The following is a 24,579-nucleotide window of genomic DNA, read 5'->3' as shown; positions in this document are numbered from 1 at the left end:
AGACAAAGTCGAGGCCCACAAAGGGTCTCCCACTCCAAGTGAGGGGTTTGGGATGGTGGTTAACAGAATGAAAATCTTTCCAAACCCATGCTACCTGTTAAAGCCTGCCATTTTCCTGAAGGCAGTAACATCAAAATTCTCCTCCTTTAAAACCCCACCAACTCCCAGCACTAACAGGGTCAGATGGCTAGATTCTTCCTGGAGATAAATATCTCAATCCATCATCCCCAGCCATCTCCTCTGCGCTCATCTTGACCCATCAGGAGCCTCAACCCAGGCCCCTCTGATCCCCTGTGACAAACTACAAACTCTGCCGGGCAGAAGTCAGCTCTGTGGAGCTTCTTTGGAATGACAAAGGCCTGCCCCTAGCCTGGGCCAGCTCACCCTAAACCTTGGTTGGCAGAGGAATGAATCTGCCCCTGAAGTCCCGAGCCTTATCAGTTGGGAGGATTAGCAGAAGCTGAGCTCTGACCTGAGAGAAAATCCCGGACACCCTCCACACCCGCCTTGGGACTCTCAGACTCCAGGGTTTGCAGAAACCAGTTCCAGTTAAGTAAACACTGTGCACGTGAGCGCCCACAGGGCTTCTGGGGGAACCTGACATTCTCCACGTGGTGACTGTCATTTCCTTACAAACAGCTTTGAGAGCAGTCTTTGCATTCCCAGAATGACTCTGCTGGCAGAGGAATTCTGCAATCCCCCTGAGTTCCAGGCTGCCACTTTCTCCTTGCACTTTCTGACAACACCCCCCAAAGGCATCCTGTACAATTTGATAAGACCCTCTTGCCCCCCTCCCCATGCACATCTTTCTTTGCCACTCATTTCTAGTAAACTGTTCAAATATGCACCGCCTAAATTGAAGCCTGCTGCTGTCAGTACTCATGGGGTACCTTCTTCAAAGCGACTCTCTACAGCCCAACAGTTTACATGTTGCTGGAAATAATAGACTTCAGTGCACAATTTATTTGGGTTGGCTGGTTTCATGCTGGTTGGAATTTGCTTTGGGGGAAAACAAACCCTGCATATGTTTAGATTTATAATTTATATCTAAAACACAAACAACTCATAATACAGCAAAAGGAGACCCAGCCGTAGGCAGGACAAGTCACAGGCTGGCATGGCTCTTCCGTGGATGCACTAAGACATTCCGAAATGCTTTGTAATTACACCAACCTCTTACCTCTGCCGAGATCAGCTGAGCAGAGGCTGCACACGGCCCGCCTGACCCCTGAGCAAACTCTCCGAGCTGGCTCTTTTCCTGGCCATCCTGTGGTGGTGCCCAGTGCACAGTCCTGGTAGCTAACACTGCCATGTGCCAGGCACACTAAGCGGCTTCTGTCATCTGCCTTCTCCACCTCAGGATCTGACTCAAGTGTGGCAGGAACTGAGGCACCGGAAGGTAAAGGCTCTTCCCAGGTCCCAGGCCTGCTCTTTACCAGCAGAGCCCAGGCTGTAACTCTGGGACTCTGGCCCTAAAATCTATGCTTTCAACCCTCTGGCATTAGTGAAGTTGAATCTGGGGAGTGAGCCAGTCCCGGGATTTAGCTCAGTGGTTCTTCCGCCTGCCTCACAAGTACAAGGTCCCGAGTTCGATCTCCAGTACAAAAAAAAAAAAAGAATGAGCCAGAATGCTCCATTCATTACCTCGAAAGAAAAATGTGGGAAGAAAATAAAATGTGACTTACATAAGCAAATACTAACCAAAACCAAAAGGAAATTTGGAAGAGAACATACTCCATGGAACCCCTTCCACCTTCTCCACTCCATCTCCAGGTGCAGGCGAAGAGACACCCTGTAGAGGAGAGACTCAGAGGCCCAGGGGATCGTCCATCCACGCATGAGCTCCAGAGCTGCCCCCCCACAGGGGGCAGGAACGCGCACTCCAGGAGAAGGCACAGAGAGTGCTGCAGTGAGGGCCCGCAGGAACCCACTGCTCTCAGCCTCAAGGGGATGCTGTGCCTCCTATCAGAGCCCGAGCCTGGTCCTGAGCGTGGGCGGCGCTGTGCCTGGGTCTGAGCCACCCAGGAGGGGAAGCCAGGGTGCGCCAGCTTTAGGGCCAGCCCCTCACTTTCCATCCTCTGGCTCTCCAGTCACTCACTTTCTTGGAACCTCAGGAGAACAAATGGTGCAGGAGTCTGCTCTGCATGGAGCCCCAACAGCCAGCAACCCCGCCAGGCAGGTGTGTGCGGCTGCCCTGGTCCTCCACCCTGGCGCAGCTGTCAGATGAACGAACACAGCCGCACAAGCCGGCCAGGCAAAGCCAGCAGGCAAAACAGCAAGATGCCAGCTCGCAGGATCATGAGAGATGACCAAATTATTGCCTTCAGTTTGGGGATGGTTTGTGGCACAGAAGCTGAAGCTGAATAATCGTGAATGTAGTGAAAACAATGGCTGTCTATTGAGTCTCAGCCACAGAGAATTCCAGTAGCAGGACAGCTTCCAGAGGACACATTGAGCACATCCCCTGTGTCCCCAGCTCACTCACAGGGACACAGGTAGCTCCACAGTGACTGTGCCTTCATTCACTCAGCCCAGATTTGACTGCTGCTCTCCACAGAATAGAGCAAGCTGTCTTAGCAGTGGGGACGTAGATGGGTTGGGCATGAGACTGTCCTATGAGAGCCCCTGGGAGAACAGAAGAGGTAAGGGATAAATCTGGTTTGAGGGTGTTTATTTTTTTAAGAATTTTCAGGATGCATCAGTGAGAGGCATAGAAAGCTTTATTAGGCAGAATTAAAGAAGTACATACTCAGTGAGGCACAATGGCACACATGCACCTAATAATCCTAGCACTCAGAAGGCTGAAACAGGAAGATCTCCCCAAAAAAGTACATACTCAGAGAAAATAGAGTGGGGACCCTCAAGAAAGAGGCCCAGAGAATGTCTTATATGATCATTCATTCAAGAAATATTTGAAAAGTTGAGGTTGTAGCTCAGTAGCAGAACATTTATTTCGCATGCACCAGGCCCTAGGTTTGATCCCCAACACCAAAAAGAAAAAAGGAAAAGAAATATTTGTTTATGAGCTGCTATGAAGAGGGTTGGGAATAGAAAGAGAAAAGCCACAAATTCAGACCTTCAGCTCTCCTGGCCGTGCCCCTCTGCCACCCTGTCCTGCCTTGGAGCCAGCTGACTGTGGCTTGAAACCTCTACAGACTGTGAACCAAAATAAACCTGTCCTTTAAGTTGCAAATGTTGGGTATTGTGTCTCAGTGACAAGGAAAGTGATAGCATGTCATTTTCTTGCAGCTCAGGAGGCTGAAGCAGGAGGATCACAAATTCAAGCCCAGCCTGGGCCACTTATCAAGATCTTATCTCAAAAAATGAAAAGAACTGTGGATGTAGCTCAGTGACACGATGCTTGCTTAGCATGTGCCAGTGCCTGGTTCAATCCCCAGGATTGTAAATGGTCTTAAGCCGCACGGTTTGCTCCCGGAGAGGGTATACCTGCTGGGGGGGTCAGGAACATTTGCACAAAGAAATTCTTTTTATGTGGAGAGACAAAAGAGCAGACGAAGTGACCTGAAGTGACCAGGAAAAGCCTGTGGCAGGGGCCCTCAGCAGGGTTGTTAGGTTAATCGAGAACCCAACCCTGAGTTACAGTAAACCCAGAGAGCTTTTTGCACAGTTTTCATAGATGCTGAGTTGTTCTGGAATGCGGTGACCCCGTATCTGCCTTCCCTGGGATGTTGCTTGGAACTCACAGGCGCTGTGCACTGCTCCGGAACCACACCGACAGCTGCTCCGCTCAGCAGGCAACACCCACCTGCACCGGTGTTTATCACAGCCACCTGCAGCATTTCCACCTAGAAGTTTAACACCTGGCTACCCCGCTAGAGCTTCCAGCATCAGAACGCCCATGATCCAGCTGGGTGTAATGGTGGGAGGCTGAGGCAGGAGGAGTTCCATAAGTTCAAGGCCAGCCTGAACTACATAGTGAGACCCTGTCTCAAAAAACAAAAACAGAAACTGGGGATGAGGTGCTGGGGTATAGCTCAATATGAAGGTCCTGGGTTTCATACAAAAATACACTTGATCTTAGCCAAAAGGCTGAGAAGCAATTGATACAAAAATAAAAACAAAACCCACACATATGATTTTATTATAAATGACTTTCTTTCCTTTATTCTCTTGCACTTTATAGTTTGAGAGTTACATATACCTGTTTTCATGAAATAGGTAAGTCAGTGGCATTCTTTGTGAATTTTACCAAAGACAAAGAGGCACAAGGTCTGATGGGGTCAGAACACAGGCATCTCAAAGAGCCCACTTTGCTGCATGTGAGGGGTGAGAACTAAAGGGGGTCGCAGAGAGCCCACAGAGCTGTGGTGTAAGACGAGAGCCCTGGCACTGCTGGGGGGGCAGGGGGAATGGTGCGCGCTGTGGAAGCCAGATCTTTGAGAGGTTAAACCTAGATTACCGTGTGAACCAGCAATCCCACTCCTAGGCATACACACAAGAGAAATGAACACTTGAAGCCAGGCATGGTGGTGCACGCCTGTAATCCCAGCACCTCGAGTTCGAGACCAGCCTGGGCTACATCATGAGTTCAAGGACAGCCTGGACTACACAGTAAGACCCTATCTACAAAAAGAAAGAAAGAATACTTGAACACAAATCTTCATAGCAGCACATTCATAACAGCCAGAAAAAGTGGAAACAATCTAAACATCTACCCATTGGTGAACAAATAAACTAAGTGTGGTATATGCCACATTCACAAGGGAACAGGATTCAGCCAGAGAGGAGCCCCTCACTGACCCGTGTGGCAGTGTGGAGGACTCCTGAAGATGCGCTGCTATGTGCAAGAAGCCAGGCACAGAGCCACGGACAAGGGGTGATGGACAGATACAGTGATCAGGTACATTTTTAAAAACTTATTACAGTAAAGACAAGTTGGCAAGCATGATGGGATAAGTGTGTTTGTTCAAAGCAAAGGGGAAGATTTTGAGGGTGATTAATGGCAATGTGTCTTACAGAAATTTTTAAAAATTTGAACATTCACCAGGTTCTATGATCACACCTCATTGATCATTTATGGCAAATAAAACATTACATTACGTCCTCATCCACTTTTTTTCAGTGAATGTGGCACCGTGGAACTTCTGGCTCTTCCCCAAGGTCCAAATGACCGTGAAAGGTAAATATTTGAATCGATTGAGACCATCCAGGTAGCCACACCAGCACAACTAAACCCCCTCACGAAAGAGGACTCCAGAACTGCTTCAGAAAGGGCCAAGCATAAAGAGATGAGTGTGTCTGAAGTGAGGGGGGTGCCAATTTCCTATAATAAAAATTTTAAGCTGTAAACATTCACTCTATCTTTCTATCGTTTTTCGTACTGTATGATTTCATTTATATAAAATGTCCAGAAAAAAAAATTTTAAAAAAAAATGTCCAGGATAGGCCAATCCAGGGCTGGGAGTGTATCTCAGTAGTGGAACCCTTGCTTAGCATTTGCAAAGCCTTCATTTCATCCCCAGAACCTCGGAAAACAAAAACAAATGACAAAAGCCAGAGTAGGCAAATCCATAGAGGCAGAAAGTAGGTTGGCAGCTGCCGGGGCTGGGGCTCGGAGAAGGGTGGAAAGTGACAGCTAGTGGATGCAGGGCTTTCCCATGTGATCAGTATGCTCTAGAATTAAACAGGGTGAGGGCTACATACTGAATTAGTAGACTTTTAAAAGGGTAATGCACCTTGTAATCCCAGGACTTGGGGAGCAGAGCCACCAGGACTACATAGCAAAGCTCAGTGGTTCCGGTGCCTGCCTCGCAAGCGCAAGGTCCCAAGTTTGATCCCCAGTACCAAAAAAACAAAAGTAAAAACAAAACAAAAGGTGAGAGACGAGGATGTAGCTCAGTGGCATCACACCTGCCTGGCAAGAGCCCGAGTTCAATCCCTGGCACTGCAAAAAAAAGAAAGGTGAATTTAGGGCCCAGGGGTGCAGCTCATTGGTGGAGCACTTACCTAGTGTGTGTGTGAGGCCCTGGGATCCCTCCCCAGCACCAGGAAAAAGAAAAACAAAAAAGAAAAAGCAAAGAAGAGGTGGACTGTTGAATTTATGGAATGTGAATTATCTCACAAACAAGAATGAAGCTGGAGAGATGGACAGTTAGGCCATTCAGGGCCGCTGGCCCCTGCTGATGGTTTATCAGCAATCTGAGATCAATCGGGAGGTAGTGAAGGTTTTAGGCACCACTGAGGTAATACAGGTTTGCCTCTCAGAAAGATCACTGCGGAGAATGGACAGAGCCTGACAGAACCAATGAGAGAGGGCTGGCCAGGCTGCAGGCGTCAGGGCGGTGTTGTTGGCGGGAATGCAGGAGGGGCCTGCAGAGGGCACAGCGATAACTGCTGTCACAGACGCACAACCCAACCCAGGGCTGATAAGATAAGAGCCCAAGAGATGACTTCTGACCCACGGCCTCCAGGAGGACATTTGGAAGACTTGGCCTGCAACTGAGTTGGGTCGGGCCTAAAGAGACTGAGGACCCTCTGGGAGAAAGGACAGCACCCTGGAGGGAGGCTGGGGAGGGCCCAAGGCTGGTGGGACCTACTGTCCTGCTGAGAAAAGAAGGAAGCAAAAAGCAGGCCTGTAATCCTAGCACTCTGGGAGGCTGAGGCAGGAGGACAACTTAATAACTTAGCGAGACTTCCTCCAAAAATAAAAAGTGGTTGAGGATGTAGCTCTTTGTGAAGGGTTTGAGTTCAGTTCCCATTCAAAAAAATATATGTATATCTATCTATATAGATAGATAGATAGACAGATATCAGAAAAGTGTGCCCTCTTATTCCTGGCAGCCTCACCGACAGGCAGTGGCCCCTTTTGATAGGAGTCTGAGGTTCAAAGTGGCCCCACGTGACCTTTACTAAGGTCACACAGCTTTGAAGGGCCTGGCTGGTTTGTAATCTCAGATCTGTTTGACAAAAAGCTACCCAGGTGACATCTGGAACAACTTGATTTTATGTTATAGTTGGTCAAGGTGAGCCTTTGTCTTCTGGAGCCAGAAAACTTCTCCCCCCCCCCCCCACCGGGGGGCACTGAAGCCAGGGCCTTCGCATTGAAGTAGATCCAGTAGATCCAGCACCTTTTTGATGTTTTATTTTTAGACAGGGTCTCACTAAGTTGTTAAATTACCCAGGTTGGGCTCAAATTCTCAATCCTTCTGCCTCAGCTTCCCTAGAACTGGGATGGCAGGTGTGTAGCACCGTGCGGAGCCGTTCGTCTGTTTTGTATTGCACATTCACATTCCAATCTCTTAATGACATTTCCTTGAGGGAGAAAAGGGATTCGTTGTTTGGAAAATGGAATCTACCATGGTGGAGACATCATGACTAAGGACCCCGACCCCTGGATGTGGGGATGGGGATGCATGTGGTTATGTGCCCGAAAAATCCTACTTGGTGAGCATGCCGTCCACATGGTGATGACAGCAGCCTGACACTAAGTAGTAGACCTGGCTTCTTTCTGCCACTAAACTCCCTCCCTGGCTTTGCTCTGGGCAATAAATACCAAAACCAAACACTGCTTCTTGAATTTGCATTTCATTCTGTTTGGATTCCAGTTGTTGAGATAAAATCATTTCTTTTGTGTAATGCATTTTTTTAAAATGTACTTGAATCTTTACCTTGTTTTTAATAGCCATGGAAAAAGCCTTAAAATATTTTAAAAGAGAAAGGGGTGGGGCAGGAGGGAGGCGAGAGGGATAAAATGTCTAATCATCAAAATTTAAGAACCAGTGCAAACATTACTGTTTGGAGAAGGAGATGAAAGGGAATTTTTAAAAAATGTAATACTGTTTATCTAACTTTGAAAACCTTTCGGGATTCTAAATGTACAAAAAATAACAGGACATTTCAAATTATACTTAAGTACAAAAGGTTCTTTAACTTTCATTTTTAATTTATTTTTATTAGTCCACGTTTGCAGTACATATGATTACATTCATTACAGGGAGTTGGTACATAGATATAACGCATCTTAATTCTTTCTCCCTCCCTCCCTCCCTCCACCTCTCGATCCCCTTGATCCCCTTCCCATTTGCAAAAGATCTATCTCCCTAGCTGGGCTTGGTGGCGCACACCTATGATCCCAGCACTTGGGAGGCAGAGGCAGGAGGACAGCTGTGAGCCCGAGTTCCAGACCAGCCTGGGCTCCATAGTGAGTTCAAGGCCAGCCTAAACTACATAGTGAGACCCTGTCTCCTATTTTCTACCTTTTATTTTGCTCTTTAACCTATTTATACTTTGGGTTTATCATAAAGAGAAACCATGTGATTTTTTTTTTTTTCAGTACTGGGAATTGAACTCAGGGCCTCAAATTTTCCAGGCAGCGTTGTGCCACTGAGCTATAACCCCAGCCTACCATGTAATGTTTAAACCTGTGTGTCTGACTTATTTCACTTAACATTATGTGTGCATCCGTTTTCCTATAAATGACTAGTCATTTATAGCAGAGCACTACTCCATTGTGCATAAATACCACATTTTATTTATCCCATCTTCTGTTGACAGGCATGTAGGCCATTTCCAAGATTTAGCTATTATGAGTTGTGCTTCGATAAACACGAGTATGTATGGATCACTGCAATATGGTATCTTTCATTCTTTCAGGAAGATACCTAGAAAAGGAATAACTTGGGTCAAATGGGATTTTCTTTTCTTTTTTCTTTTTTGTTTTGAGACAAGTTCTCACTATGTTGTTCAGGCGATCCTCCTGCTTCATCCTTCCAAGTGCTGGGCATACACCAACTCACCCAGCTCAAATAGGATTTCTATTTGTAGTTTTTTGAGGAATCTTCACACTGATTTCCATAGTGGTTGTCCTAGTTTACATTCCCACCAACAGTGGAGAGGGGTCTTTTTCCCTGCAGCCTTACCAGCATCTGTTATGCAATTTCTTCTGGAGTAAGATGAAATCTCAGTGTTGTTTTAATTTGCATTTCTCTAATGGCAAGAGATGTTGAATATTTTTTCATGTATTTATTGGTCATTTGTACTTTTTCTGAGAAGTGTCTATTCATTTCAGATGCCCATTTTTTGCTTGGGTCTTTTATTTTCAGGGGCATCTGATTTTTTAAAATTCTTTATATATTCTAGATATTAGTCCTTTATCTGAGCAGTAGATGACAAAATTGTTTCCCCATTCTGTGGGTTGTCACATCACCCTGTTGGTTGTTTCCTGTGCTATGCAGAAGTTTTTGATTTGATGTGATCTCACTTGTTGATTTGAACTTTCATCTGTGCAGTAGTCAGATGGGATGTCTGAAAGGGAAGACAGTGGAATGGACCAAACCCTAGCACCTGCCACCAGCTTGCTTCTCCCTGGAGGGTGCCTGACTGAGGGGCTGGGGTCACCTGGGACTCTTGGAGGCTGCAGAGGATAAGGGGTGCCACCCCCAAGAATAGCCTGAAGTACAGCCGAAGTTATCCTGTTTACCCAGCCTGTTCCAAAAGGTACAATGTTTCCCAACTTGCTTGAGGATAAGAATAGTTGTAGGGGTCTTTAAAAAGCCCAGTGTGGGGCTGAGGATGGAGCTCAGTGGCACAGCACTCTCCTAGCATGCCTGAGGCCCTGGGGTCCATCCCCAGACTGCAAAAGAGAAAGAAGCCACACAGACCCAGTGGTCCAAATGTCCCTGAGATGTTGGTCATTGGGTGATTATGGGCAAGTTACTCAGCTCCTCTAAGCCTGTTTCTCCATTGTAACTAGGGATAGAAATAGGACTCAAGCTGGGCATGGTGGTACACCCCTGTAATCCCAGGACTTGGGAGGCTGAGGCAGGAAGATTGCCAGGAGTTCAAGGCCAGCTACATATTGAAACCCTGTCTCAAAAAAACAGAAAGAAAGAAAGAAAGAAAGAAAGAAAGAAAGAAAGAAAGAAAGAAAGAAGGAAGGAAGGAAGGAAGGAAAGAAGGAAGGAAGGAAGGAAGGAAAGGAAGGAAGGAAGGAAGGAAGGAAGGAAGAAAGAGGACCTATGTATGGGCCATGTGGGGCTGTACTAGCAAAGTCAGCTGGGGAGTTTAGCCAAGTACTGGAACCTGGTAAATACAGGACACAACTATTACCTGGTTTCCTCCTGCTATCAGTTCCTGAAGGTAGGAACCCATCTACAAAATCATCCTCTCCCACCTTTGTCCCAAAAGGGTCGTGGGTGTGGTGGCACACACCTGCAATCCCAGCACTAGGGAGGCTGAGGCAGGAGGATTGGCACAAATTTGAGGTCAGCCTGGGCTCCATAGTGAGTTCAAGGCCAGCCTGAACTACATAGCGAGACCCTGTCCCAAAAGCAAAACAAACAAACCAAAAAAAGCAAAACAAAATAAACAAAAGGGGCTGCCAGCAGGATCTTCATCAGCTATTGACATTTAACCTGTTTTGCACTGTGGCTGGTCAGCCTGAGCCCATGTGAAGCGTCATGTGCTGCCTAGGTCTGGTCTCTGCGGGTCTCTGGCCCTCAGAACCACAGCACTGTGCCACTCAATGTCAGGAACACATTTTGAGAAATGCATGGTGGAGTGTGCACATGCAAACCTGGCCGGACTGGCCTGCTCCACACCAGGCTATGTGGTGTTCAGACAGCAAAGCTCCTAGAGCCCCGAGGGACAAAATGCCTGGAGGTTCAACCACATACAGGAATAAATGGTGCAGTTGGGACATAGGAGACACAAGGTGTACACGGCTGCTGCTGGCACATCTCAGATGGTTCACTGTCAACTTCCTGTTAGGTAGGAGTATGCTCTAAAAAATGGTCAACAGTACAGGATAGCACGGCAAAGTGCCATAACCACACAAGCCAGTAATCATCATTTTCCTTTTCTCTCGGTCTCTTTTTTTTGTTGTTGTTGTACTGAGGATTGAACCCAGGGCCTTGGGGTTGAGCTCCATCCCCAACTCTCTTTATTTTGAGACAAGTTCTCCTAAGTCCCTAGGTTGCCAGGCTGGTCACAAACTTGTCATCCTCCTGCAGGTGTGCTCCACTGTGCCTGGCTATGCAGTTGTTGCTCAGGTATTACGTGCTGTACCTAATCCTTGTGCTATAATTTTATACAAACAGCAGTGCAGGAGGTTTGTTTACTCTGGCATTACCACAAACATGTGAGTAATGGCCACAAATCAGTAGGTGATAGAAGTTGTTCAGCTCCTTTGTATTCTCATGAGGACAGTGTCAAATATGCGCTCCTGTCCTTGACTGACAAGTCCACAGGTGGCACCTGACTATGTAGCTGTTCACTGACCGCCCCATACACTCGCAAGCACTGATCATGTGTCAGACTGTTCTAGATTCTAGAAATAGAGCAGGACAAAACAGGCTGTGCATGGTGGCACACACCTGGGACTCCCAGCCCACAGGAGGCAGAGGCAGGAAAATCACCAGTCTGAGGCCACCCTGGGCAACATAGTGAGACCCTGTCTCAAAAAACAAAAACATCAATCAGCCAATCAAGTAACCGTGTCCAGAATCTACTGGATTCCCACCAGAAGCAGAGAGCTGGAGGAGGGGACAGAGTGGAAGAGGGGACCTCAAAGGCCCAGACAGAGGGAAGAGTGGGTAACGGGAGACAGGGTTAGTTCAAGGAGGAAGGGTTGTGGACTCTATCAGAGGCCATTGTAAGCAGTTTGCCACTGACTCGGAGAGAGATACACAGTTTTGGCCAAAGGAGGAACATCATCTGACTTAGGTTTGCCCAGAATCCTGGCTTATGGCAGAAAATCATCCAGAGAGGACCAAGTAGACCAGAGAAGAAGCTACTGCAAAGGCCCTAGCATTACGGTGACTTGGCCAGGGAAATGGTGTAAATGTGGTGAGAAGTGGTTGGAATCGGAACACATGGTAGAGGTCAAGGCAGCAGGGCTGGATACTGGGCAAGCAGAGGAGCCAAGGGTCATTCCCAATGCAGTCATCTTCAAGACACAACTGCAAGGCTGGAGTCATCACCTGCTGGGCTGGGAAAACCTCCTTGATGAACACAGGGTGGGCAGGTTGGTGTGGACCCGGTAACTAGAGATGCCCGCTGGATATAAATATGGGGGCGCCAAGTTGGCAGTGAAGTAGGCATGAGGGGAGTTCAGGGAGAGCTGGGGGATGCTGGTCATAATGCAAAGGACCAGTACCTGGGTGGTGTTTGGGAACGTGGCGCTGGGTGAGGTCACCCACATCCAAGAGGAGAATCAGTCTGAGACCCAAGAGGGCCTCAACGTGTAGAGGCCTCAAAATGCCCACTCTAGGCAGGAGAATCTGAACTTAGTTTAGTCGCTTGTCTTGGGACCTCATTTGGGGTGCTGAGGGTGGAGGACATGAAAAGAGAACTGGATTTGAGTTCAAAAGACCTGGCCTCTGTCCCCAACTGCAGGGTAGCATTTCACCTCTCTCTCTGAGCCACTCTTAAGTGGGAGCCTGCTCCCCCACCCACAGCACAAGGTGATATGAGGATCAAGTATGGTGATTGCCAGAAACGATAACAAGCAGGAAATCTTGGTCGTGGCTTAGTTCCTCATAGAGGGGCCATGCTCAGAAATGCACAGCTCTGGTGAACGCACATAAGAGAATTTGATTCTGCCATTAAAAAACAATGAAATAGCGATACCAGAATGTCAGGGTCATGTCCCACAGTGACAAAGAATGAACCCATGATGGAGGGGAGAGGGTGCAAACAAATTTATTTTAAAATATAAAGGCAAGGAAGGAGAGCTCCTGCTAGCCCGTAAAGGTCCTTAGCTGGATGCCCAGGCAGGCTCTTAGTCTAGGAGTTTTCAAGGCATTTAGAAGGGAGCTCGGGCTGTGGTACAAGGGATATAATCTCTATCCTGTGGGAGACGACATTGCTTCTCAGGATCTAATCTATGCTGTGCCCATGCAGAGCCCATGAGCCTTTGAGCCAATAGCCTGCCTGACCATGCTCTGGCGAGGCCTTGGACAGCTGCAGGACCCCTGGCAGATGGTTCTGGAATTTTTCTGGAGGGTGGTGACTCAGCAGACTCCATTTGGGAGCCACTGTCCTTACTGTCTAATAGAATCCTAGCTCCTAGCTCCATACTGTCGTTTGTGGCCACGTGGATGGAACATTATGTTCAGTGAAATAAGCCAGGCTCAGAAAGACAAATACTGCACATTCTCATTTATATGTGAAAGCTTTAGAAAGTTCATTTTATAGGAATCGAACAGTGGTCACTGGAGGCTAGAAAGTGGGGAGCCGGTAGGGGGGGTCACATAATGCAGCAAACTACAGTTAGGATGAATAACTGTAGGCTTCTACAGCCCACTACGGTGACCACAGGTCACAGTGATTTAATATATTGTATAAAGAACTAGATGTGAGGAGTGTGAAGTTTCCCAACACAGAGATGATAAATGTTCAAGGGTAAGGAAATGTTAATTACCCTGACTTGATCATTACATGCTGTATACATACTGTATCCCATAAATAGGTACCATGTAAACATAATAATCTAAAACATCCATGTTCATCCTGCATCCAACCATAACATCTCATTCATTCCACAAACAGTTCCTGGAAGTCCCCTTTGTACCAGAACGCATTTCACCCAGCAGTAAGAGTTCACACCATCCCTGCCTTGGCGGAGCTCATTTCCTGGTGAACAGACCATTGCCCGCAGCCATTTTTGTTGGGTTTTTTTTTTTTTTTTTTGGTACCGGGGATCAAACTTGGGACCTTGCGCTTTCGAGCCAGGCGGTAGAAACACTGAGCTAAATCCCTAGCCCCCACAGCCATTTTTTATAGAGGTTTCCTACACTTCAGATCCTTCATGTTGTGGTTTTTAAATGTATTCCTAGTTTTTGTGTTGGTTTCTAGAAGGTGAGAAGACATCACATCAGGTTTCTCTCTCTCTCTCTTTTTTCTTTTAGTTGTTTTGAGACAGGGTCTCATCACATAGCCCAGGCTGATCTTGAACTCACTATGTAGTCCAGCCTGGCCTCAAACTCATGGCAATTCTCCTGTCTCAGCCTCCTGATTGCTGAGACTACAGGCGTGCACCACCACACCTTGCTTCAAAATTTTATTCTTAAATGTGCAACAGACTCCAAGACAACACTTCATGCTAACTATAGGTAGCAAAAGATGTTACAGTTGGGGATCCAGATGTTTGAATAGGAATGGAATCTAGGGTCACCATCATTTTAGGCACAAGGAAAGTTTGTTTTTTGCCAGATGCCTTAATTCCACTGGTGGCAGGGCCCTCCCAGCAGCCTTTGTTTCTGCTCCTCTTTTTCAAGGCCTTATCTTCTCACTGTCTCCTTGGCCTGCTTCCAGGGGCTCCTTCTTGAAACCTCTGCAGTGGACAGGGTGCCTGCTGACCCTCACTGGTCCCCGCTCCGAGCCAGTGATTCCCAAGTCGGGTTTCTGTTTCTCAGCATCCCTCTGTGACCAGCAGAACACAGGGGTGCAGGGAATCATTGCTCCATTTCTCTTGGTGTTGGTTTTTGGTAACTCGGGCTCCCCCCAACCTATCAGGTGGCCACAGCTGTTCTCTGGTATAAACGGAGCACCTGGAGCTGCACGTGGGCAACTGGCAGGGTGCTCCACTATGACCTGCAGGATGCTCCAGGTCTCTTGAAAGCCCAGTGCCCGGGTGCATCTTGTGCCCTGGCCAGCAGGAGCACCCACACTGCCGGCTTCCTGAAGGAAAACTTGGAAGCAATAGCTCCATCCATCTTTCCATGGAGAAGGGAACCTGAGACAGAAGGCGTGGCCTCTTCTGATGTTCAGCCTCCTAACTCAGGGGAGGAGACATTGCGATCACTGTTTGGGAAACACATTTAAAACACACAAGACTTCAGAGCCCATCTTCACCACTTCCTGCCCGTGTGGCCTTGAGCTACACCCTGCTGGCTCTCGATTTCCTCATCCATAAATAAGTCATAATAATAGTTCCTATCTCCCAGGGCAGGAGGGCAGGTGATGACTGAGTGACATCATGCCTATAAAGGATTACATGGCCAGCCCTCACAGTGCCAGCCATTATGATGGGAACCAAAGGCAGAGGCCTGGGGCCAGGCCCTGGAGAGCTTCCAGTGTTGGGGGGCGAGGGGAATAAACTGGCTGGGGCAGCAGTTGTTCTGGCTGCCGCATCCAGAGCGGGCCTGCTAGGGTGTGGGTGTGACTTTTCATTCATTCATTCATAGGACTGCGGATTGAACACAGAACCTTCCCACTGACCTACATCCCCAACCCTTTTTTATTTTGAGACTGAGCCTCATTAAATTGCCCAGGCTGAGCTGCAATTTGAAATCCTCCTGCTTCAGCCTCTGAGAGTGCAGGGATTACAGGCATGCACTACCACACCCAGCTGTGACTGTGACTTATGGGAGGGAGTGTGAAGGTCTGACCTGGGGGTGCCACTGTCTGACATCAAGGAAGGACCCACTTCTAGATGTTTTGAAGCCATAGCTAGCTATGTGGATACAAAGCCCAAGGGAGCCAAAGGGTTCAAAATAAAGTTATATGACCAGACCTACGGCGATGCCATTAGCAGCAATGGATTATGTGGAGATAAAGACATCAAAGACAAGGGATGATCCCTGGGAGGTGAGTTCAGAAGGGATTTCGGTGGAGGGAGTGTCCCTGGAATCTTGGTATGCGGCCACTTCTGGTCCTTAAGTAACCTCTGAATGCACTGAAACTTTATCTCTTCGCATCGCTTGAAAGACTCTGACCTCAATTAAGTGTAAATTCGAGGATAAATGGGCACTATCTAGGCTGCAGGTGTAGCTCCGTGGCAGTGTGTGTGCACAAGGCCCTGGATGCCATCCCCCGTGCCCCAACATAAACAAATAGAGGGATCAGCATCATTGGAGGTGAGCGCTTCCTGAGGTCACTGACACTGCACTGATCGCTTAGACAGGGTCCCTGTGGGTACCCCAACTGCAATCCCCCTCCTCTCAAATCCACCAGACAAGGCTGGGGAGGGAACAAACAGCTCCCGAGAGCTTCTGCATACATAATTCTCATTTTATCTTCATGCCTGCTCTATGGGAAAGTCACTGTCCCCCAAATGGGACAAAGTGACAAAGTCAAAGCAGATCTAAGATGGAGCCCAAGTCGGCTGCCTCCAAAAGCCACACTTCCCTCAGGACACCTCGCTGGCCCTGGAGATGACAGGAGTGGTAGGACAAGGGCTTGGGACACTGTCTGAAGGACAAGGGTTTCTATTTGACAGGAATGTAATGACTCAAAGCCTCCACCCTGACTCTGTGCAAGGCACCATAGCAGTCAAGGAAAAGGGCCTCCTTGTGCATTTTAAGAGGTTGATAAAAAAGTACTGGGGGTGCAGCTTAGGGGTAGCATGTGGAGGCCCTGGGTTCCACCCCAGAACCAGGGTGGGGAAAAGGCTAAGAAAAAGCATGGGAAATCCCTGGAACCTAGACAGACAGGCACAGGAGGATGTGTTCTTGGCTCTGCCTTCTCACCACATGACCCTGATTAAATTATTTCCCCTTTCAGCCTCTTGGCCTTCAAACGAATAGTCCAATAGCAAGTTTGCAACTTCACAATCTGACAATGAGCTGGGCGTGTGGCACAGGCCTATAAGCCCAACACAGGAGGATGGCAAGTTCCAGCCCAATCCAGGCAAGTCAATGACTTAGTGAGATCCTGTCTGGAAATATATAAAAAAGGGCTGGGGATGTGGCTCAGTACAAAGTCCTTGTCTGCAAGCCCCAGTACCATCAGAAGAACGAAAAGAATCTGATGATGATTGATGTTATCAAGCCAACTTTGGAAGTAGAACACACAAAATTTAAAGTGTGAATAACCACTGATTTCTTGGAGTCTCTCCTAAAGATATTATGCATAAGTGCACAGCACATACACACAGGATGTTCATGGCAACACTGTGAGTCATAATGACCTCAACGTCTACCATCACAAGACTGGCAAAGTATATTATGATACACCTACACCTTGGAAAGGTAGGCAGCCAGGAAAAAGAATGAGGAAAGTATGTAAGTGGTAAAGAGGAATATCACTTGGATACACCATGGAGTGCACCAAGAAAGATTTGTCAAACAAATTATACATGGTATGAGCCCAGTGCTATTTTTCAATGTGCACAATAAAACACTAAGAAGGAAGTACATAGTGGGAAAATTTTCCCCTACAAAAGACTTTATATAATTAAAATTATTTTCATCTATAAAATGATACATAAAGTAAGACCTTATGGATCTCATCTAAGTAGTTTGAGTCCAGAGTGCTAACCATTGTGCCATAGAATCTTTTTTTTTTTTTTTTTTTTGAGACAGGGTCCTGCTATGTAGCCCAGGCTGCCCTTGACCATGTGGTGATCCTCCTGCCTCAGTCTCCTGAGTGCTAGGATTACTTTTTAAGCTTCAGTTTGGGGCTGGAGGTGTGGCTCACTAGTAGAGCATGTATCTAACATTCCTGAGGTCCTGGGTTCTGTTCTCAACATCAGAGATGAAAAATAAAATAGGGTCTGTATTTTCTGTGTCTTTGAAGTTTTTTACTTTCATTTTTCTGGTAATAACTTTTTATTATATTCTGTATACCATTCTGGGATGGAAAATTGGGAAAATTTTTTTAAATGGTCTTTTCACACTACATTTGTGAGAAGCTCTGGGTAGCTGGAGGGTTGAGTTAGCCAATAAATCACTCAATAAATGTCTGGATTAATGAGCAAGAGTGAGCTACCCACAGAAAAATGCCCAGAATCTAGACTTCTCATGTAGAGCCTGTCAAAGGGGGAGTGCTCAGGACTTGAAGTTCATAGCCAGATTCCGTATGACATCACCGAACCCTCATGCTCCTGGTTTGATGTATTTTTAATCCATTTATTCATTTATCTATTTACTTACTTGCAGTATTGAGGATTGAACCCAGGGCCTTTGCACTGAGTGTGTTACACCCCAGCCCTTTGAAAAAAACTTTATTTTGAAACAGGGTCTAGCTAAGTCATCCAGCTGGGTTCAAACTTGTGATCTCCCGCCCTCATATTTGGGTTGGTCTGTTTGTGTGTTTCTTTTTTTTTTTTTGGTATCGGGGATCGAACTTGGGTCCTTGCGCTTGCGCAGCAGGTGGCAAAACCACTGAGCTAAGTCCCCGGCCCCTGTTTGCCTGTTTCTTACAAATTTTTATTTTTATCGGTACACACCTGTAGTACATGATTACATTCATTGTGAACTTTTTGTGTGGTTTTGTTTTGATACAGGGTCTCACTATGTAGCCAAGGCTGTCCTGGAACTCGTGAGCTTCCTGCTTCAGCCTCCTAGGTGTTGGGATCACAGGTGCGCACCACCACACCCAGCTTCATGCTCTTGATTTTGCAGATAGAACTGAGAAACCTTTTCCCCCAAATAATGGAACTGACCAACAAGGAAAACTCACCAGCAAGGGCCATACACAAGTAAAAAGAACTCTTTGCTGCTGCTGGTGTAGACTCAGACAAGGTTAATGGACCAAGATAAACATTCTCCTTCGCCTCCTGAGCATCAAACGGGAAACACAGGCCACACAAAGCCCTATCTTAAATTCTGCTGTTGTGAGTGGAAGATTCTGAGCACACTTCGCTCAGGGTAACGTGGGCTGGGGGTGAGCAGGATTCAGCCGGGGCTCATAGGTCTCAGGTCTGCCAGGAAGGCCTCGCCCAGGCGGGAAGTGCCTTCCACCTGAAGTGTTTGCCCCTGAATGGAGAGAATCTTCCCTGACCAGGAAGCTTGCTGGGCACACCTAGCTTCTTTTCGAAAATTCTCATGGCACTTTCCAGAAACAAATAGATCTGGAATTAGAAAAATGCCATCTGATTAAAATATAAATAAACTTTACCATGCAAAGTTGCTCAGTAGAAGAGGCTCAGGGTAGATCTGGGTTCTAAGGCCAGGCTTTCCCCTCCCTCCCCATGTGAATCTTTAAGACAAGCTATCTTCCTGTCTGCCCATCCTGGGGATCAAGCCTACAGCCTCACTCACTAACACGGGTTCCACCGGAGCCATGGCCCAGCCCCAATCTTCGCCTCTGCAGCCTCAGTCTCCACATCTGTAAATGGAATAATAACAGACCTCGGGAAGCCTGGCAAGGTAGCACACACCTGTAAGCCCAGCACGCGGGAGGCTGAGGCAGGCAGGAGGATCACGAGTTCAAGGCCAACCTGGGTAACATAGTAAGTTCAAAGCCAGCCTGGATTATATAGCAAGGCCCTGTCTTCAAAACCAAAACCCAAACCTAACCCAAACCAAACAGGCCTGGGGTAATGTGAGGATTCTATGTCTACGCATGTGGACAGCCAGCCTGGATGAAGCTTGGCTTGCGGTTCTTGCTAATCAGACCAAAGTGCAGACCCAAAAGTGTCCCGGCGAGCTGCAGAGACCATTTAGTCAGCGCTTCCCATGGCCCAGAACAGTGTCGGGTAAGACATTTATAAGCATGGGATGGGTTACCCCCCCCCATCACTGAGCTGCACCCCCACCGCGGGTGGAAATCTCAGCCCTCCAGAGTGGTTCCTCTCTGCGTCCCATTTTAGAGACGAGAGTCAGAGAGGTGAGGCGCTGTCCACGACGTCCACCTCAGAGGCAGTGCTGGGCGCCCCAGCTGGTCACCTCCTCAGGCTGCCTTCAGGTTCTTGGCTTCCTGTTCTACGCTTTGAGTCCCAAGACCATCAAACTGTGGGCATCACCTCTGGCTGGCTTCCGTGTTGTTCCCGAGCCTCTGTCATCATTGGTATAATTTTACATCAACTTGGCATTCCTTGAAATTAAAAAAAAAGTTCACTTCTTAAATGTCTCCTGAGGTAACAAAAGAATTCTATAAATGATTTTATTCACCCCTCCTTAATGTGGAACTCAATAAGGCTAAGTCGCTGGATCTCCAAGAGCAAGCTGGGTTGTTTGTTGGTTTATTTTCATTTTGGAAACTCTTCTCCAAGCTTAACCATCTCTCTCCTCTCGGAAAGCTCAGGGGAGGAATTCCAATTAGATGCTGGGGCCGAGGAGCAGATCACCCAGAGGGTGTCTCGTTTCCAGACACCTCCTGGAAGGCAAGGAGCCTTGCAACCTAACTCTCAGCTGTCTTCGTACCTGCAGCATTGTCTCAGGGCAGGGGAAAGACACAGGAATGCTTTCTGGTCTCAAACAAAAATTATTTCAGGGAGGGATGGATGGTGGTGCACGCTCACAATCACAGCACTCCTGGAGGCTGAGGCAGAAGGATCATAAATTGAAGCCCAGACTGGGCAACTTAGTGACTCTGGGAGAGCCTGTCTCAAAATAAAAATAAAAATGGGCTGGGAATGTAGCTCAGTGCAATGGCCCTGAGTTCAATCCCCAGTACCGGAAAAAAAAAAATCATAAAGCAAGAAATTTTTTTTTATTGTTTTCCAGACAGGATCTCATTATGTAGTCCAGGCTGGCCTCAAATTTGTGATCCTCCTGCCTCAGCCTACCAAGTGCTGGGATTACAGGTGTGCACCACCATGCCTGGCAAAGGATGACATAATTTTAAGCTAAGCATTGAGATGTACTTGACTCTATAGATGGCAATGGGGATGGCTGAGGTCTCTCTTATCCAACCACTTGGGCGGCACTGCCAGCTCTACTGCTCCCCTGTGTGAGGCTGGTCAAGTCACTTAGCCTCTCTGTGCCTGCATTTTCAAATCTGCAAACTGAGGATGACAGAGGTGCCTCTGTCCATAGAATTCTGTGAAGATGAAGCAGGGTTTGCTGGGGACCGAGGGGTTTCCTGGGAGCCTCAGGGTCCAACTGGGAAAGGCGACCCTGTAAGAGCAGATCCCCTTAGAGGAAGGGAGCCAACAGATGCACACCTTTGGGGTAAGCACCTGCTCATTCCGATGCTGCACCCGCTTTAGCTGTCATCGTTCCAGGCCACCCCAGCCTCCTTCATCCCTTGTGCTTGTTGCTGTGCCCTCCTTTCCTTACCATCGCTGTGCAGGGTTTACAATGGGCCTTTTATTCCTACAAGGAGACTGGCATCACACTCCCAGAAGTCCCCAATAAGTGTGTCTGATTCATAGTTCACATGGTGATGCACATCTATAATCTCAGCACTCAGGAGGCTGAGGCAGGAGGATGGCAAGTTAAAGGCCAGCTTCAGCTACCAAGAGACCGTGTCTCAAAAAAAAGTTTCTGACCCAGTCATGAGATAAACATTAGAAGAATTTTTACTAGGTACCAGGCAAGAACTGTTCAACAAGTCCTGTAGCTCTTTCTTATGTAATTTAAAGGTTAAAAATGGGAATGACAGAGGAAAAGGAAGAGAAAGATGAAGAGAGCCCCTCCTTCCCCTGGGTTGATATCCATGCAGGCTTCTTGTTTACCTAATCTCTTTCGGTCTCTCTCTTCCCCCACACCCAGCACTGGGGATTAGGGATTGAACCTAAGGCCTCACACTTCCTAGGCAAGCACTCTACATCTAATCTACATCCCTAGCCCCCTTTTTATTTTATTTTATTATTTTGAGACAAGGTCTTGCCAAATTGCCAAGTCTGGCCTTGAACATGCCATAATATTCAGCCTCCAGAGTAGCTAGGATTACAGACAGGCATCTGCCATATACCTGGCTATTTGTCTGTTTGTTTGTTTGTCTTTGTGGGGAACTCAGGTCCCCATACACGATAGGCAAGGACTCCACTAATGAGCTACACACACACCCAGTACAGTGACAGTTTTTTGAGAGCTTGCTAGTTCCGAGGTACCACAACAAATATCTCACTGAATCCTCATGAAAACCTCATATTACAACTATGGAAGCCAAGGTGGGGGGTGGTGGCAGTTCGCTGCAGGCCCTGGAAACCAAGTACTGCCCCAGAGCCCCCGATCCATGCATTTCACTAGTTGCCTCCTCCTCTTCCTCCCTTGTCCCAGCTGTGCTTTCTGGCCCACGTCCTGCCCTAATGACAAGCCCCACTGCCTTGGGCCAGAAGTTCCACCTCTTCCAGCCTCAGTCTGCTCCTGGGAAGAGCAGGAATACTGTGCACTCATGGCAAGTAGTTGTGAGGACTGAATCCTGTGAGATGTGTGTTACCAGCTGTTATGATTCTTTTTTCTTTCTTTTCTTTCTTTCTCTTTTTTTTTTTTTTTTTTTTTTTTGGTGCTGAGAATGAAACCCAGGGCCTCATGCATGCTAGGTGTTGCTCTACCACTGAGCTACATGCCCAAGGTTTTATTGTTTGGAGGAGAGTTTTGTTTTGCTTTGGATTCGTTTGGTTTTTGAGACAGGGCCTCACTAAGTTGCCTAGGCTGGCCTTGAATTTGCCTAGACCTCCAAAGTAGCTAGGATAACAGGTGTTATCCTAGCCACACAACTAGCTGCTATGATTATTGTTATCATTACTACTCCATCAGTATGTCCCCATCATAAATTGAATTCTATCCCCCAAAAGGGTACGTTGAAGACTTAACTCAGTACTCGTGAATGTGACCTTTTTTTGAAACAGGGGTTTTACAGATATAATGACATTAAGATGAGGTCATTCAGGTGAGCCCTAAATCCAATCACTGACATCCTTATACAAACAGATACAGAGACAGACACACAGGCAGAGCGGGAACACACCACGTGATGACAGAGGCCAAGACTGGAGTGACTCAGCTGCAGGCCAAGGAATGACTGCTGGCAACCACCCGCAGCCACAAGAGGTATGGAGCATCCTGTCCCTCAGAGCTGCCACAAGGAACCCATCTCAGGGCCTTCACACTGAGCTGCATCCCCAGACTACCAGCTTCCATGACTGGGGGAGAACACACTTCTGTCATTGAAGCCACCAGCTTGTGGTGCATCTGGTGCATCTGGTCCCTAACTTAAGGTGGTTCCAAAGCTACACATTTAGTAGAAACCATACTTTGAACTTTGAGTTTCATCTTCTCCCAGGCCAGCCCCAAAACATAAGGGTGAACAGCCGACAGCCTATAGTGTGCGTGTTGCTAAGTTAGGATGTTCGGCAGGTTAGATGTACTAAATGCATTTCGACTTGAGCTCTTTTCAACTTCTAGTGGATTTATGGGGATGTGACTCCCTCGTGCTTGAAGGGCATCTGTATTTTGTTACAGCAGCCTGGCAGACTAATGCACAAGCCGAGCCCAGGCCTTCAAGTCTCTTGCGTACACAAAAGTGAGGGTCCTTCAAGAACAGCCCTGTGCGCAAACGGGCCTCAATTCTATCTTAAAACACCCACTCTGCTCCCAGACCAGACTGCAGTGACCCCCGAGCACCTGCAGGAGCCTGCTCCAAACTTACTTGAGGGCAAGAATTGCCAGGATGCCAGTGAAAATTACCCAACGCCAGACCCCCAGGAATGGGCCCCCAGAGGGGAGGCCCGGAATCTCCCAAGCCCACTCTCCTCAGACAGCCCATCCTTAGTAGGACCGGCACCCCCCCCACACACAGCACACACACCCCACACAGAGGGCATTCATTCCGGTCACTGCACCACATTCAACCCCTTGCGGAGATTTGAAAACCAGAAGTGGGGCGTGAGCGAGTCTCGCTTCTCTCAGACAGGGAGGGCCACCTGGGAAGCTCCCCACACAGCCACCTGGAGGGAGGTGACCCCTTCACCCAGCTGTTCCTCTGCAGTTCCCACCTAGGCCCTTCCACCTTTCTTCTCTCACCCGGGTCACTTGTTCATCGTCTGTGTCCCTTGTGCGAATGCGAACAGCCGATTCGCCAGTGAGGCCCCCGCATCTGGCCTTGCCCCGCACACAGCTGGACCTGAATAAACCAACAGGGAGGAAAGGAACGGATAGATGAAGGAGGCTGCCCTCCTTCCTCCCTACCCCACAGGCCACCCCACTCTTTGCCCTTTCATCTGGCCCTGCCTTGCAAGACTCATTAATTCGCTGTCCGGAGTGCCTGCCCCCTCCGCACGTCTTAGTAAAGCACAAATCTGATTCTTTCCGCCCCCGGTTTGAAACATTCTAGGAGTCTCGGGGCATGAACCGCGCACCCCAGCCTTTGAGCCCCTCCGGGTCTGCTTCCCACCACCCAGCTCCCCACAGTGGGGGCTCCCCGCCCAGCACCGGCTCGCTGGCCCCTGCCCTCTCGCTGCCCCCCCCCCCCCCCACGCCCGGAGCTCGGGGTTCCTGGAATGGCCCCGCCCCGACCTCGAGGACTCCTACTCATTCCAGGCCTACATCTGGCAGTCCTTTCCCCGGGAAACACACCAGGCCCCCTCCCCTGCTGACTTAGTCATTCTCTCCTCGGCTCCCACTCTGCCTGTTCTCGCTCTGGCCTCAGCTCTGAGTAAGAGCTTAAAATAGCACCCGGTGTCTTCCCTGCGATCCCTCGAGTGTGCCAGGCACCGAGCGCTCGCACGTTATCTCCTTAATTCTCACACCCATCCTGAGCTCCGAAGGCTCCCCTCCCACTTCTCAGAAGCCTTTGTACCACCCTCCTGCTTCATTCAACTTATTATTTATGTGCGGATTTATGTAGAGACACCACCTCATTATGCTGCCCAGGCTAGCTTGGGAGGCTCAAGTGATCCTCCTGCCTCAGCCTTCCAAGTAACCCGGACTACAGGCCACCCAAACCAGGTCTGGCTTCCTGCCACAGGGCAGGATATTTTAAAATTTTCTTTCTCCCTCCACTCCT

At 48.1% G+C, this 24,579-nt stretch overlaps 1 long non-coding RNA gene across 1 annotated transcript; it reads right to left on the bottom strand.

The window, feature by feature from the left end:
- Window positions 1-8,027: 8,027 nt before the first annotated feature.
- On the bottom strand, window positions 8,028-24,579 carry LOC106010537 (uncharacterized). Its single transcript, XR_001184290.3, has 3 exons — window positions 24,171-24,579; window positions 23,598-23,697; window positions 8,028-19,719 (listed from the first exon to the last, which is right to left on the bottom strand). It is a non-coding gene; the product is annotated as an uncharacterized LOC106010537 (long non-coding RNA).

Source organism: Heterocephalus glaber, unplaced genomic scaffold, assembly GCF_053883595.1.
Source record: "Heterocephalus glaber isolate CG9 unplaced genomic scaffold, H.glaber_assembly_v1.0 deba00001673, whole genome shotgun sequence".
In the NCBI taxonomy this organism is placed as follows: domain Eukaryota; kingdom Metazoa; phylum Chordata; class Mammalia; order Rodentia; family Bathyergidae; genus Heterocephalus; species Heterocephalus glaber.
The sequence above is the reverse complement of the archived record's forward strand: the minus strand, read 5'-3'. Positions and strand labels throughout refer to the sequence as shown.